General features: G+C 37.8%; 1 protein-coding gene across 10 annotated transcripts in view; it reads right to left on the bottom strand.

Annotated features, from left to right (window-relative positions):
* Positions 1-15,794, bottom strand: part of NRG3 (neuregulin 3) — a 1,064,827-nt gene that overhangs the window by 428,765 nt on the left and 620,268 nt on the right. The window lies entirely within an intron of this gene.

Genomic DNA, 15,794 nt, shown 5'->3' with positions numbered 1-15,794 from the left:
TGAAAACTGAGGATTGTTTCTTTTCCTACTTTGGGGCTGTGCAATATTGGCATGTATTTTATTATTATTTTTTAATTTTTTTAATGTTTATTTATTTTTGAGAGACAGAGAGAGACAGAGCAAGAGCAGGGGAGGAACAGAGAGACGGGGAGACAGAATCTGAAGCAGGCTCCAGGCTCTGAGCTGTCAGCACAGAGCCTGATAAGGGGCTCAAACCCAGGAGCTGTGAGATGATGACTTGAGCTAAAGTTGGACGCTTAACCAACTAAGCCACCCAGAAGTCCCACTTGCATGTATCTTAAAATGTAGTTTGTCCAGGGGCACTTGGGTGGCTCAGTCGGTTAAGCGTCCAACTTCAGCTCTGGTCACGATCTCACAGTTTGTGGGTTTGAGCCCCGCATCAGGCTATACACTGGCAGTGCAGCGCCTGCTTGGGATTCTCTCTCTCTCTCCCTCTCTCTCTCTCTCTGCGCCCCTCCTCCAGTTGCACTCTCTCTCCTGCTCTCTCAAAAATAAATAAATAAACATTTAGAAAAATAAATAAAAAAATAAAAAATAAAATGTAGTCTGCCCAACAGGAGTCCAGGAGCTTTGCACCACAGCCTTGGAATTCACATTACTATTTATAATATAAAGTATTTTTATCAAACTCTATTAAAGGAGCAAGACCAGGCTTGATACTCAGATGGATGATCAAGTAATTAAGAAAAGAGGTCCCAATTTATAATACAGGAACAACAAAGTTGCAAATATCACTCTTCTCCTTCAAGTCCATAATTGGTCTATCTAAATGTTTGGTCATATTTATAGTTTTGTTTTTAGAACTGTCAATATATACAATACCTTCGTATGCCCTGTCTATTCCATAAAAAGGTAGAGAAAAGCGTATCATATCATTTCAATGTCACAATTTGCAAATGGGTATATATTAACCTAAGTAAATTCTGTAAAGGGCTAATAATGCCTTACATTGATTTGTAATTTTCAGTTTACAGACCACTTGTGGATTGTTCATATTGCTTAATTTTCACTAACATGCTGTTATGTGATGTTACAGGCTGAATGATTATGTACCCTCAAAATGTATATATTGAAATCCTAACCCCTGTTGTGATGATATGAGGAGGTGAGGCCTTTGAGAAGTGATTAGGTCATGAGGGTGCAGCCCCCATGAACAGGGTTAGTGTTGTTTTAAGCAGTTTCAGGGAGTTGTCCCCATCTTTCCACCATGTGAGGACACAGGAAGAAGGTGGCCATGTATGAAGCTGGTTCTCACCAGACACTGGATCTGCCAGCATATTGACCTTGGCTTCCCAGCCACAGAATGGTGAGAAATACATCTGTGTTGCTTATAAACCACCCATTTCATTGTATTGTTATAGTATCCAAACATACTAAGGTAAATGAAGACTGCATGCATTTTACAAATTAGTAACCAGAGGTTCCAAGAAGATTTTCATAAGATCACACTGTTAATCAGCGTGAGGTCCTTAACTTTTTCCTGTCTGACTCTTAGAGTGCTTGATTCTCCATGACAGCTGCCTTTTTTTTTGGTAGGGGTATCTTTAATAATTTATTAGTAACTCTTAATTCTTTGGTAAGTTCTCTAGTTAGTGCATTTAATAATTTGTTAAAATAAATTTAGAATAATTTATTTAATAATTTTCACTGGAACTAAGGACCTTGGAGCCCACTGTCCTGGCAACCTTATGCCATTCTCTGACTAATCAGCAAGCAAGGCTATACTCTGATGAACCCTCTATGAATTATATAATCTCATGATCTCTAGATTACAATGTTTACTGTCCAATGATGAGGTAAACTATACCATCACAATTCAATGGCAGGAAATTAAGCATCAGTCTCTTCTCCCTGGATCCAAGCAAGAGAAAACCAGTTCTTCAAGTGGTTCAGCAAAGTTTGAAACACTTGGAAAACAGCAAAGGTAAAAAAATAAATAAATAAATAAAAAGGAAAGAAAGAAAGAAAGAAAGGTCACCATAACCTACTTGTGAGTCAAAGCCACCCTCTATTGGCCATATCCCAAAATATATGCTCTTAAAGAAGTATAGAAACCAGGAGAAAAATACACTGTTTGGAGAGTAATTTTGACCCTAAACTCCATGTGAGTGACATAAATTTATTTCTTATGAGAAAGAGAGCTCTAGTCTGACCCAGCCTTGCATAATGGAAAACAATTCACTCCTGGCTTTTTTTTCCCCTCCTTTGTCCCCTGGCTGGTTCCAGAGAAGCATCTTCCATCTTCAATTTCTCATACTTCTGATACTTTTATCAAAGGCTATTTTCCATCCTAAGGTAGCCAACAAGTCATTTTGTTTGTCTTCTTGAATCCATCAAATCCTTAGTAGATCCAGGCTTCATGAAAATAGTGTTACAAAATCTTTCTGAGTGATATGTCTGCTTTGTGAGAAACATAGAAAGGGTGATCAATTATTAGATTGTGATTGATTGCTTAGCAAAATAAGCTCACAGAAGTCTGTGGGATAGAACACACTGAGCAGCCAAATAAGCTGAGCCAGGGATCAACACTTACAAAGCAGGGATAATGCCACTTGTCGGACATCTCAGATTAGGGCATTTCCAAAACAATTTAAGCTCAAACTATACTTACTAATACAAGAGTGCTATAGCTTTTGTGCATGTCAGTTTAGAAAAACAGATTTGAAAAAAAATATTTTCATATCAAATTCCTGGAAATTATATTTGGGCCAAGTACAGAGTGGTAGAGTTCATTATTTAAAGGAAAATGTGCTGGTGCCCTGTATAAAGCAATATGTTAATCTTGCAATACACATAATTCCACGAAAGTTATTTTTAGGCATGTAAGTATTTTCACATGAAGACCCACCTCTCTAAAAAGACCCAGCCCTGTGGAGATTCTCCCAGATGCAGGCTCTCACCAGGATTCTCTCTAGCCCCCGTTTGTGTGACTAAATGTAAAACAACTTCAGACCTTCACCAATTTTCTCAAAGCATTAGTAGTTTTTCTTTAACTGCAGTCATGGTATCTAGTTTTACTTGAGGAACTCAGAAATTCCACAACTCTCCAATTAAAAAAACAAAAACAAAAACAAACAAGCAAACAAACAAAAACTCCATACTTCTCAAAATGCGAAGCTCTTGAGTTACATTCATTTACCAAAAATCCTTTCAATATTTCCTTCTACAGAGTGGTGTTCCCTAAGAAAGCATTCTAGTTTCATGAGATGCACTCTAAAGAAAGTGTTCTGTGCTGAAACAAGTAATATTGCATACAGGGATAGCCAAGGCTCTGAGGAGTTCTGCTAGGGAGAAACAAGGAAACAAACAAAGCCAAAGAGCAAAAGAAGAGCTAAACCTATCTTTTAAACTTTTATTATTAAGCATTACCCACACTTATTTGGCCACAGAACCATACTTTTCATCTTTCTAGAATAAGGACTACTGATACTTGTAGAACTAACAGTTCTGGAAAACACACTTTGGTAAGAACGCACCTCCTGACCCTGCTGAAAACAGTCTATAGCCAAGTGTCATGCTCCACAGTGCCCTCTATGATGTGAGTTCTTGCTGTGTTCACAGACTCCTAATGTCAAGTTTTTCTCACTAAATACATCATATTATTGTACAACTCAGTTCCTTTTATCCACGATAGTCTCACAACTGGGAACTGCCTAGAACAGTTTGAATATCATCTCATCTAGCACATGTTCCTCAACTGACCCTTCATTTTCCTGGAACACTTGATAATTCTATCATCTATACAATAGCGACGCCTCAACACAGCTTTCTAATATAGCACTTATCCCACTGTGATAAAATTATTTGTGTTTGTTGTGTACTGTGTATATGTAATTTTCTCCAATAGATTGTTCTTTGATAATAGATATTGTACAGCTCTTATCATTTACATAAGGCCTAGGACCTCCTGAATACTCCATGAATATTTGTTAACTTGAAGAATTAATGAGGGAGGACACACTTGGAATCTGTTGATTAAAATAAAAGTGACAGAGGATCCTGGGAAGATGGCGGCGTAGGAGGATGCTGGGCTCACCGCGCGTCCTGCTGATCACTTAGATTCCACCTACACCTGCCTAAATAACCCAGAAAAACACCAGAAGACTAGCAGAACGGAGTCTCTGGAGCCAAGTGCAGACGAGAGGCCCACGGAAGAGGGTCCCCTCCGGAAGCGGATCTCTGAAGGAAAAGCGAGCTGAGCCTGCCCCTCCCGCCCCTGTGCACCTTGCCGATCCACCCCAGCTAATACACTAGATCTCCAGCACCACAAGCCTGGCAGTGTGCAAGTAGCCCAGATGGGCCATGCCACCCCACAGTGAATCCCACCCCTAGGAGAGGGGAAGAGAAGGCACACACCAGTCTGACTGTGGACCCAGCAGTGGGCTGCCGGCAGACATCAGGTCTGACTATGGCCCCGCCCACCAGCGCAAGTTATTCAAGACAGCACAGGGGAAGTGCCCCGCAGTCCCACACCACTCCAGGGACTATCCAAAATGATGAAACAGAAGAACTCCCCTCAGAAAAACATCCAGGAAATAACAACAGCTAATGAACGGATCAAAAATGATTTAAACAATATAACAGAAAGTGAATTTAGAATAATAGTCATAAAATTAATCGCTGGGCTTGAAAACAGTATAAAGGACAGCAGAGAATCTCTTACTACAGAGATCAAGGGACTAAGGAACAGCCAGGAGGAGCTAAAAAATGCTATCAATGACTGCAAAATAAAACGAGACAACTACGGCTCGGATTGAAGAGGCAGAGGAGAGAATAGGTGAACTAGAAGATAAAATTATGGAAAAAGAAGAAGCTGAGAAAAAGAGAGATTGAAAAATCCAGGAGTTTGAGGGGAAAATTAGAGAACTAAGTGATGCACTAAAGAGAAATAATATATGCATAATTGGTATTCCAGAGGAGGAAGAGAGAGGGAAAGGTGCTGAAGGTGTACTTGAAGAAATAATAACTGAGAACTTCCCTGAACTGGGGAAGGAAAAAGACATTGAAATCCAAGAGGCACAGAGAACTCCCTTCAGAGGTAACTTGAATCGATCTTCTGCACGACATATAGTGAAACTGGCAAAATACAAGGATAAAGAGAAAATTCTGAAAGCAGCTAGAGATAAACGTGCTCTAACATATAAAGGGAGAACTATAAGACTCATGACTGATCTCTCTACTGAAATTTGGCAGGCCAGAAAGGAATGGCAGGAGATCTTCAATGTGATGAACAGAAAAAATATGCAGCCGAGAATCCTTTATCCAGCAAGTCTGTCATTTAGAATAGAGGGAGAGATAAAGGTCTTCCCAAACAAACAAAAACTAAAGGAATTCGTCACCACTAAACCCACCCTACAAGAGATCCTAAGGGGGATCCTGTGAGACAAAGTACCAGAGACATCGCTACAAGCATGAAACCTACGGACATCACAATGACTCTAAACCCATATCTTTCTATAATAACACTGAATGTAAATGGACTAAATGCACCAACCAAAAGACATAGGGTATCAGAATGGATACAAAAACAAGACCCATCTATTTGCTGTCTACAAGAGACCCATTTTAGACCTGAGGACACCTTCAGATTGAGAGTGAGGGGATGGAGAACTATTTATCATGCCACTGGAACTCAAAAGAAAGCTGGAGTAGCCATACTTATATCAGACAAACTAGACTTTAAATTAAAGGCTGTAACAAGAGATGAAGAAGGGCATTATATAATAATTACAGGGTATCCATCAGGAAGAGTTAACAATTACAAATGTCTATGTGCCGAATACAGGCGCCCTAAATATATAAAACAATTATTCACAAACATAAGCAACCTTATCGATAAGAATGTGGTAATTGCAGGGGACTTTAACACTCCACTTACAGAAATGGATAGATCATCTTGACACATGGTCAATAAAGAAACAAGGGCCCTGAATGAAACATTGGATCAGATGGACTTGACAGATATATTTAGAACTCTGCATCCCAAAGCAACAGTATATACTTTCTTCTCGAGTGCACATGGAACATTCTCCAAGATAGATCACATACTGGGTTACAAAACAGCCCTTCATAAGTATACAAGAATTGAAATCATACCATGCACACTTTCAGACCATAATGCTATGAAGCTTGAAATCAACCACAGGAAAAAGTCTGGAAAACCTCCAAAAGCATGGAGGTTAAAGAACACCCTACTAAAGAATGAATGGGTCAACCAGGCAATTAGAGAAGAAATTTAAAAATATATGGAAACAAATGAAAATGAAAATACAACAATCCAAACGCTTTGGGATGCAGTGAAGGCAGTCCTGAGAGGAAAATATATTGCAATCCAGGCCTATCTCAAGAAACAAGAAAAATCCCAAATACAAAATCTAACAGCACACCTAAAGGAAATAGAAGCAGAACAGCAAAGACAGCCTAAATCCAGCAGCAGAAGAGAAATAATAAATATCAGAGCAGAAATAAACAATATAGAATCTAAAAAAACTGTAGAGCAGATCAACAAAACCAAGAGTTGGTTTTTTGAAAAAATAAACAAAATTAATAAACCTCTAGCCAGGCTTCTCAAAAAGAAAAGGGAGATGACCCAAACAGATAAAATCATGAATGCAAATGGAATTATTACAACCAATCCCTCAGAGGTACAAGCAATTATCAGGGAATACTATGAAAAATTGTATGCCAACAAACTGGACAACCTAGAAGAAATGGACAAACACCCACACGCTTCCAAAACTCAGTCAGGAGGAAATAGAAAGCTTGAACAGACCCATAACCAGCGAAGAAATTGAATCAGTCATCAAAAATCTCCCAACAAATAACAGTCCAGGACCAGATGGCTTCCCAGGAGAGTTCTACCAGACGTTTAAAGCAGAGATAAGACCTATCCTTCTCAAGCTATTCCAAGAAATAGAAAGGGAAGGAAAACTTCCAGACTCATTCTATGAAGCCAGTATTACTTTGATTCCTAAACCAGACAGAGACCCAGTAAAAAAAGAGAACTACAGGCCAATATCCCTGATGAATATGGATGCAAAAATTCTCAATAAGATACTAGCAAATCGAATTCAACAGCATATAAAAATAATTATTCACCATGATCAAGTGGGATTCATTCCTCGGATGCAGGGCTGGTTCAACACTCGCAAATCAATCAACGTGATACATCACATTAATAAAAGAAAAGATAAGAACCATTGATCCTGTCAATCGATGCAGAAAAGGAATTTGACAAAATTCAGCACCCTGTCTTAATAAAAACCCTTGAGAAAGTCGGGATAGAAGGAACATACTTAAACATCATAAAAGCCACTTATGAAAAGCCCACAGCTAACATCATCCTCAATGGGGAAAAACTGAGAGCTTTTTCCCTGAGATCAGGAACACGACAGGGATGCCCACTCTCACCGCTGTTGTTTAACATAGTGTTGGAAGTGCTAGCATCAGCAATCAGACAACAAAAGGAAATCAAAGGCATCAAAATTGGCAAAGATGAAGTTAAGCTTTCACTTTTTGCAGATGACATGATATTATACATGGAAAATCTGATAGACTCCACCAGAAGTCTGCTAAAACTGATACATGAATTCAGCAAAGTTGCAGGATACAAAATCAATGTACAGAAATCAGTTGCATTCTTATACACTAATAATGAAGCAACAGAAAGACAAATAAAGAAAGTGATCCCATTCACAATTGCACCAAGAAGTATAAAATACCTAGGAATAAATCTAACCAAAGATGTAAAAGATCTGTATGCTGAAAACTATAGAAAGCTTATGAAGGAAATTGAAGAAGATATAAAGAAATGGAAAAACATTCCATGCTCATGGATTGGAAGAATAAATATTGTCAAAATGTCAATACTACCCAAAGCTATCTACACATTCAATGCAATCCCAATCAAAATTGCACCAGCATTCTTCTCGAAACTAGAACAAGCAATCCTAAAATTTGTATGGAACCACAAAAGGCCCCGAATAGCCAAAGTAATTTTGAAGAAGAAGACCAAAGCAGGAGGCATCACAATCCCAGACTTTAGCCTCTACTACAAAGCTGTAATCAACAAGACAGCCTGGTATTGGCACAAAAACAGACACATAGACCAATGGAATAGAATAGAAACCCCAGAACTAGACCTACAAACATATGGCCAACTGATCGTTGACAAAGCAGGAAAGAACAACCAATGGAAAAAAGACAGTCTCTTTAACAAATGGTGCTGGGAGAACTGGACAGCAACATGCAGAAGATTGAAACTAGACCACTTTCTCACACCATTCACAAAAATAAACTCAAAATGGATAAAGGACCTGAATGTGAGACAGGAAACCACCAAAACCTTAGAGGAGAAAGCAGGAAAAGACCTCTCTGACCTCAGCTGTAGCAATTTCTTACTTGACACATCCCCAAAGTCAAGGGAATTAAAAGCAAAAATGAACTACTGGGAACTTATGAAGATAAAAAGCTTCTGCACAGCAAAGCAAACAACCAACAAAACTCAAAGGCAACCAACGGAATGGGAAAAGATATTTGCAAATGACATATCGTACAAAGGGCTAGTATCCAAAATCTATAAAGAACTCACCAAACTCCACACCCAAAAAACAAATAACCCAGTGAAGAAATGGGCAGAAAACATGAATAGACACTTCTCTAAAGAAGACATCCGGATGGCCAACAGGCACATGAAAAGATGTTCAGCGTCGCTCCTCATCAGGAAAATACAAATCAAAACCACACTCAGATATCACCTCACACCAGTCAGAGTGGCCAGAATGAACAAATCAGGAGACTACAGACGCTGGGGAGGATGTGGAGAAACGGGAACCCTCTTGCACTGTTGGTGGGAATGCAAATTGGTGCAGCCACTCTGGAAAACAGTGTGGAGGTTCCTTAGAAAATTAAAAATAGACCTACCCTATGACCCAGCAATAGCACTGCTAGGAATTTATCCAAGGGACACAGGAGTACTGATGCATAGGGGCACTTGTACCCCGATGTTTACAGCAGCACTCTCAACAATAGCCAAATTATGGAAAGAGCCTAAATGTCCATCAACTGATGAATGGATAAAGAAATTGTGGTTTATATACACAATGGAGTACTACGTGGTAATGAGAAAGAATGAAATATGGCCCTTTGTAGCAACATGGATGGAACTGGAGAGTGTTATGCTAAGTGAAATAAGCCATACAGAGAAAGACAGATACCATATGGTTTCACTCTTATGTGGATCCTGAGAAACTTAACAGAAACCCATGGGGGAGGGGAAGAAAAAAAAAAGAGGTTACAGTGGGAGAGAGCCAAAGCATAAGAGACTCTTAAAAACTGAGAACAAACTGAGGGTTGATGGGGGGTGGGAGGGACGGGAGGGTGGGTGATGGGTATTGAGGAGGGCACCTTTTGGGATGAGCACTGGGTGTTGTATGGAAACCAATTTGACAATAGACTTCATATATTGAAAAAATAAAATAAAATAAAATAAAAGTGACAATGAAAATACAAGTTCTTAACAAAAACTCTATTATCTGTTGAGTGTGCATGTGCTCCTGTTATATGTGAGTATGTATACAGGCCACTCTCCCATTATAATCATAGATACATTGACTATATGATTCAACGTGTAAATTGAGATATGTCTGAGAGTGAAATGGTGTGCCAAAAATAATGAAACTCTATATTTTATAAAGTTATTAACTAAAAAAGATTTATTATATTAGTAGATATAAAATATTTCTATTAAAAAAACTACATTCAAGGGTCAAATCCTTTGTAAAAGGTAAAACCAAAATATCTCCTCTTGTTATATATAACATTCAAAGCAAAATAAATAAAATAGAAGGTTTTTCATTATTTAGGTATATAAAAATATCATAATTTTCATTCTTAGTACGTATTCATATAAGTTAATTTTTATTCATATCTTTCCAATACCATGTTATTGACATACTAAATAATGTATCTTTGAAAAGATGTCATCACTTTTAAATTACCTATAAGCATGTATATATTTCATTTTATGGACTGATTTCAAGTTGTTGATACTCTGATCTGATTCTTCTGTATAGACTAATCTTTAATTGAGAAAACATTTTCACTGAAGGTACTAGAGTAAGTTCAGAGTCAATTACTCTATATGCAGGCTACTTTCAACTCCAATTTTTTTTTCATAATGAAATGTGCAAGTGGTTCAGCCCAAATATTTTCATCAGTACATGTTTTGCTTCAACTTATAGTACCTTTCTTTGTTAATTACTTTCATGAGACACAATTCAACAACTAAGTTGTATCTGTTTATCATTCTTTTAAACACTGCACTAAATTAAGTTACTGTAAAATTTTAGTCCTTCTCAAATTCATGCCATGGCAGTTTACAATATAAGTTCATGCAGTAAAAACAGAATTCCATTAAAATTTTGTTAATCTAACTCAAGATATTCTAAAACACAAAGATTGAATTCTAAAAGTTAATCCTATCCAACCTTTGATTCTAGTTTAATTTGCTCAGTTTCCCCTTGCCTTTGCAAGGATGTATTTCAAAATCATCTTGTTGTGTGAGAACTCTACTTTCAAGATGGCTGTCTGCAGAAAGCATAATTTCACTAAAATTTTCCAACTGATTTTTTTTTTGTAAGAAAATAGTCAGAAGACACATTTACCAAAAAAATTCTATATGATTGCAGGATACTTAGGCTGATTTACAAGGTACTTCCTTAAAAGCTCGACATTTCTCAATGTTTAATAATGAACATGTAAAGAGAAATCAGGACCATCAGGCTAAAATATTTATTTGATAAATAAGTGTTAGCTGTGTCTCTAAAGTTACTCTTATTAAACATATTTGTAAATTTGGACAACTTAATCTTCTCTTTCTATTGGTAGATTATTGAATATTATTTGGATCCAGTTATGAATGATGTGGGCACAACAGCCTACTTCTGCTTCATGGATTTCATAATTTAAAGTTTCCTTTCTTTCTGTCTTTTGAGAGACAGAAAGTGTGAGCATGGAAGGCACAGAGAGACAGAGAAGGAGAGATTGAATTCCACGTAGGCTCTGCACTGCGAGCCTGGAGCCCAACAGAGGACTCAAACACATGAACCACGAGACCATGACCCGAGCTGACATCAAGAGTCAGACACTCAACCAACTGAGCTACTCAGGCACCCCAAGGATTCCATGATTTAATAAGAATGTTGCTTTTACCATGACACAAGACATCTCAAAATTTCTATGTGTTACCTCCATAAAAAAAGTTTATCTTCATTGTTCAATGTTGAACTTTTATCAACTGAATTTCTTATAGCTTTCAAATTACTGTTAGATGATTTGTCTTCATTAGAAGCAACTTCTAAAATCTTTAGCTTCATTCTATGAATTAGATGAAATCCCATTATTGGCATTACCTTTCTCTTTAAAGCACCTGATAGCACTGATATAAACCTGGCATCATTTAACTGTTTGCAAAGTGTCTCTGTTAAGAAAGCCAAGACATTTACAATTATTATGGCTTCACTTTTTTGTACATGCATAATAGTACTTGGAATATAAATGAGTGAAATTAATTTAGAAGAACAATCATTTGACATAAATAGTCACAATTCAGAGCTAACCATGTTAATTTGTCATCTTCAGGCACAGTCTCTTAAAACAACTAGTGACTTTTGAGATAGATGCTGATATTTCTTTAGCAGATTTGAGTCTTCCGGTTCTTGTGCTGTTAGTGATATTACTATGACTTCCACAGAGGATGGGAAACGTTTTGTACAATTTACATGTTTATCACCAACTTTCTTAGCAATTGAAATTTTCTTATGTATAAACTTTTGGACAGAGACTTATTTAAAAATAAGCATAGCCAAACAATAAAATAAACAGTTATAGATTTAAACCATACAATAAATGACAATGTCATTGTATCATTAACATTCATACTACTTTCTGTATATTCAACAACTAGAATGCTCAGTTTCTATTACCCCCCCCATTTCACAAGCTCTTAAGCAATAATTTCCCGTGTTTTACTCTGACTTCTCTCACCCAGGGTGCCTAGCATCTAACTGCTCCATGCAGACTCAGCACACTTCACAGAACTAGCTAATTAGTTAATACACCCAGTGACCAATGGGTGTAACTCCGCACAACACTTCTTCCACAGACACGTGAAGCCAGGGCAGTTAGCTGTCCTTAGTTACTCAGGTCTAAGAAGACTTCGTTACATCAGCAAGCACCCTGTATGCTGCCCTTTGAAGACAAGTTAGCTATGTTGCATTTGGAAAGAATAATGAAAGCAGAGGTGGATAGCATCTGGCCATCGTTCATGTTTAAGCCTGTGTTAAAATGAGAATTCAGCTCACTGCATGACTGTATGTGCATCTCACTCCTAAGACAAGACCATGTTAAATGCTGAAAGCCAAAGTGGAAACCCACCAACCCATTCCATTTTATTTAAATGCATGACTATTAATGATGTTCCACTAAAAGTTAAAAAAAAACTTGGGGTGCCTGGGTGGCTCAGTCGGTTAAGCGTCCAACTTCGGCTCAGGTCATGATCTCGCAGTGCGTGAGTTTGAGCCCTGTGTCAGGCTCTGTGCTGACAGCTTGGACCCTGGAGCCTGCTTCAGATTCTGTGTCTCCCTCTCTCTCTGCCCCTCCCCTGTTCACTCTCTCTTGCTCAAATATTAAATAAAACATAAAAAAAAATGCTAAAACAAATGTGATGCCAGGCATAGGCAAATCAGGTCCTTCCTGAGTCATCTGGGATATGTTGTCCCCCCAAAGAAAGAGGGGACATTTAGTCAAATATATATTGATGAAGGTGATAGATAGTCTTATGCATTTTTTTTGAATTGGCAATACTTTCTTTTTATACCTCCTAGAAAAAGCCAATCTTCTTTTCTAAACTAAGTAGCGATTGCATGGCTCAGAAATGCTGGAAAAATGAAAATGTATTTTTACTCAGCACTTGGTTTGAAGGCCACAAGCAATCAGAAAACCAGTGAAAAATCCATAACAGCATACTTGTCTCCAAGACAGCAGAGAAAGATTCTGGCCTTTAACTAGCAACTGCCCTTGTTAAGTCTATGAGCCCTAAATTTGAAGGTCATCCTCCTGACAGTAGAGGAGGCTTTGGCTTTGGAAGTCAGACTCAAAAACATGTATGGATCAGGGACATCCTCTTCAGTACTCCTGAGTATTCAATGAAGCTTCTGTTGGGATACTAACTATAACTCAAGATCCCTACCTCCATTTATAAATCACTAATAATTAGAATTGTAAACAATTTCCTGTGGTAACTGACCTGATTAAAACTTCCACCCAAAGTTCACCATCTGGAACTAGCAAAATACATAAACCTCCCCTTAATGTGATCTGCCTCCATATATTTAGTCACCCTCCCTCAAGTCTTCTCTTTTAGAACTTAAAGTGGCATCTAACTTGCTGCCTGAATATGCATTCATTTATTAAGTAAGCAGTAGCTGAAGACTTGTTTTACTTACGGCTCTAAGTCAATTGTTCCTAACATAAGGCAATCTTGCCCACACCCCACCCCCACCCCCATGAAATCTAGAAATACCTGGAGACATTTTTGTTGTCACAACTCAGGGGCAGGGTGTGTGTGCTACAGTCATGTAGTAGGTAAAGACCAGAGATGCTGCTAAACATCTTCCAATGTAGAAGACAGCTCCCTGCCTCTACCCACCAATACACAGCAAAGAATTATCCGGTCTGCATAATACCCTCCAGTACCATCCATGTTGCTACAAATGGCATGATTTCATTCTTTCTCATTGCCAAGTAGTATTCCATTGTATATATAAACCACATGTGCTGAGTTAAATAAGTCAGTCAGAGAGGGACAGATATCATATGCTTTCACTCATATGTGGATCTTGAGAAACTTAAGGCCATGGGGGAAGGGAAGGGGAAAAAAATAGTTACAAACAGAGAAGGAGGGAGGCAAACCATAAGAGACTCTTAAATACAGAAAACAAACTGAGGGTGGATAGGGGGGTGGGGGAAAGGGGAAAATGGGTGATGGGCATTGAGGAGGGCATTTGTTGGGATGAGCACTGGATGTTGTATGTAAGTGATGAAGCACGGGAGTCTACCCCAAAATCCAAGAGCACACTGTACACACTATATGTTACACAATTTGACAATAAAATATATTTTAAAAAAGAATTATCCAGTGCAAAATGTCCATAGTGCCTCGGATGAGAAATCTGTCATAAAATACATAAGATTGCTTCCAAAAGAATCATAGGTCCTGCCATTTACATAAACTAGAAGGAGGGTGAGAGGAAGGAAGGGAGGAAGGAAGGAAGGGAGGGAGAACGGGAGGGAGGGAGGAAAAGGTAAGTGTAGCTCATGAAGATCAAGTAGAATGAGATTTTACATTTCCTTGATCTGAACACTGTAAAAAGCAAGGAACAGCAGTGTGGTTGGCCTGCGAGGGTTACAGAAGAGGAATATCGATTGATTCCTCCCAAGCTCTTAAGGGAGTCAGGCAAAAGTTGGGGCTCCCTTTCAGCTGAAAGGGACTTCTCCTCTTTACATGCATGGGCTCTAAAAAATTACCAAAATTGCTTTCTAAACCCTCATATTTTCAAATATAACTTAAAAAGAGAAGCGTGTATACAATACAAATGTTTACAAAATGTTTCAGCAAGCATCGGGATAATAAATTATCCAGGTTAAGAAATAGAACACCACCAATAATATCTCATAAGCCCTCCTCCATCGTTTCCCATTCTCTTCCCAAACACAGCCACACACCTTACTCTTGTGACAAATTTTTTTTCTTTACATTATAGTCTTACCATTTATGTATGAATTTCTAAACAATTAAGTTTACTAATGCCTGTTTTTGGACTTCACATAAATGGAATTATACAATAAGCATTATTTTGCACGTTTTCATTCATTTAAGATTCAGTGGTATGATTGATCCATATGGAAATGTGTATATGTAGTCCCTTCATTTTCTTTGATGAATAGAATTCCTTTGTATGAAAACACTACATTTTATTCATGACACTGTTGGTAGACATATTGTGTGCTTACAGTTTGAAGCTACTAAAAATAGTCTCACTACAAAACATTCCTGAATCCGTGATCTGATGGGCAATTTAATGATTTAAAGTATTCAGCAAGATGCGAAACTTCTAGTTCAGAGATGTGTGTATCTTCAAATACACTAGATGTTATCAAATGTTACCAAAATACTGGTACCATGCTTGGCACGTGCCCCAACACATCATCAATTTTCTGATTGTTTCATGTGTGCTTATAAGCAATTTGTGTTTTTCAGTTGTTAAGTATGCCCTTTTATTGCTCAAATCTTCTGGACCTTACCTGACCTCTTTTGTCTGCTTGTTCTCAAAATTTTTGAGGGAGCTGTGCTAAAATTTCCTACTACAAATGCATTTGTCTCTTTATTCTTGTCAGTTTTTTCTTTAGATATTTCAAAACTCTCGCCAGGTACATATAAATTTAGAAATATTATACATTATTGGTGGACACCCAGTTTCAGATTATAAAGTATCTCTTTTTATCCCTACTAATGATTTTTGTCTAAAAATTGTGTTTTTTACACTATTTACAGCTACACACCTTTCAACAACTTACTAGTGGTATAGAGTGCTTATTTTCATCTTGCTTTAACACTTTCTTTAATCTTTCTGCTTTAGACATGTCACTTGAAAACAGCACATATACCTCATAAATAGAATCTATGTGTCCAGTCTGACAATCTTTGTATTTTT

The sequence above is a fragment of the Puma concolor genome, chromosome D2, assembly GCF_028749965.1.
Source record: "Puma concolor isolate L17-30 chromosome D2, mPumCon1.1.hap2, whole genome shotgun sequence".
In the NCBI taxonomy this organism is placed as follows: Eukaryota; Metazoa; Chordata; class Mammalia; order Carnivora; family Felidae; genus Puma; species Puma concolor.
This window is presented reverse-complemented; position numbering and strand designations above follow the sequence as displayed.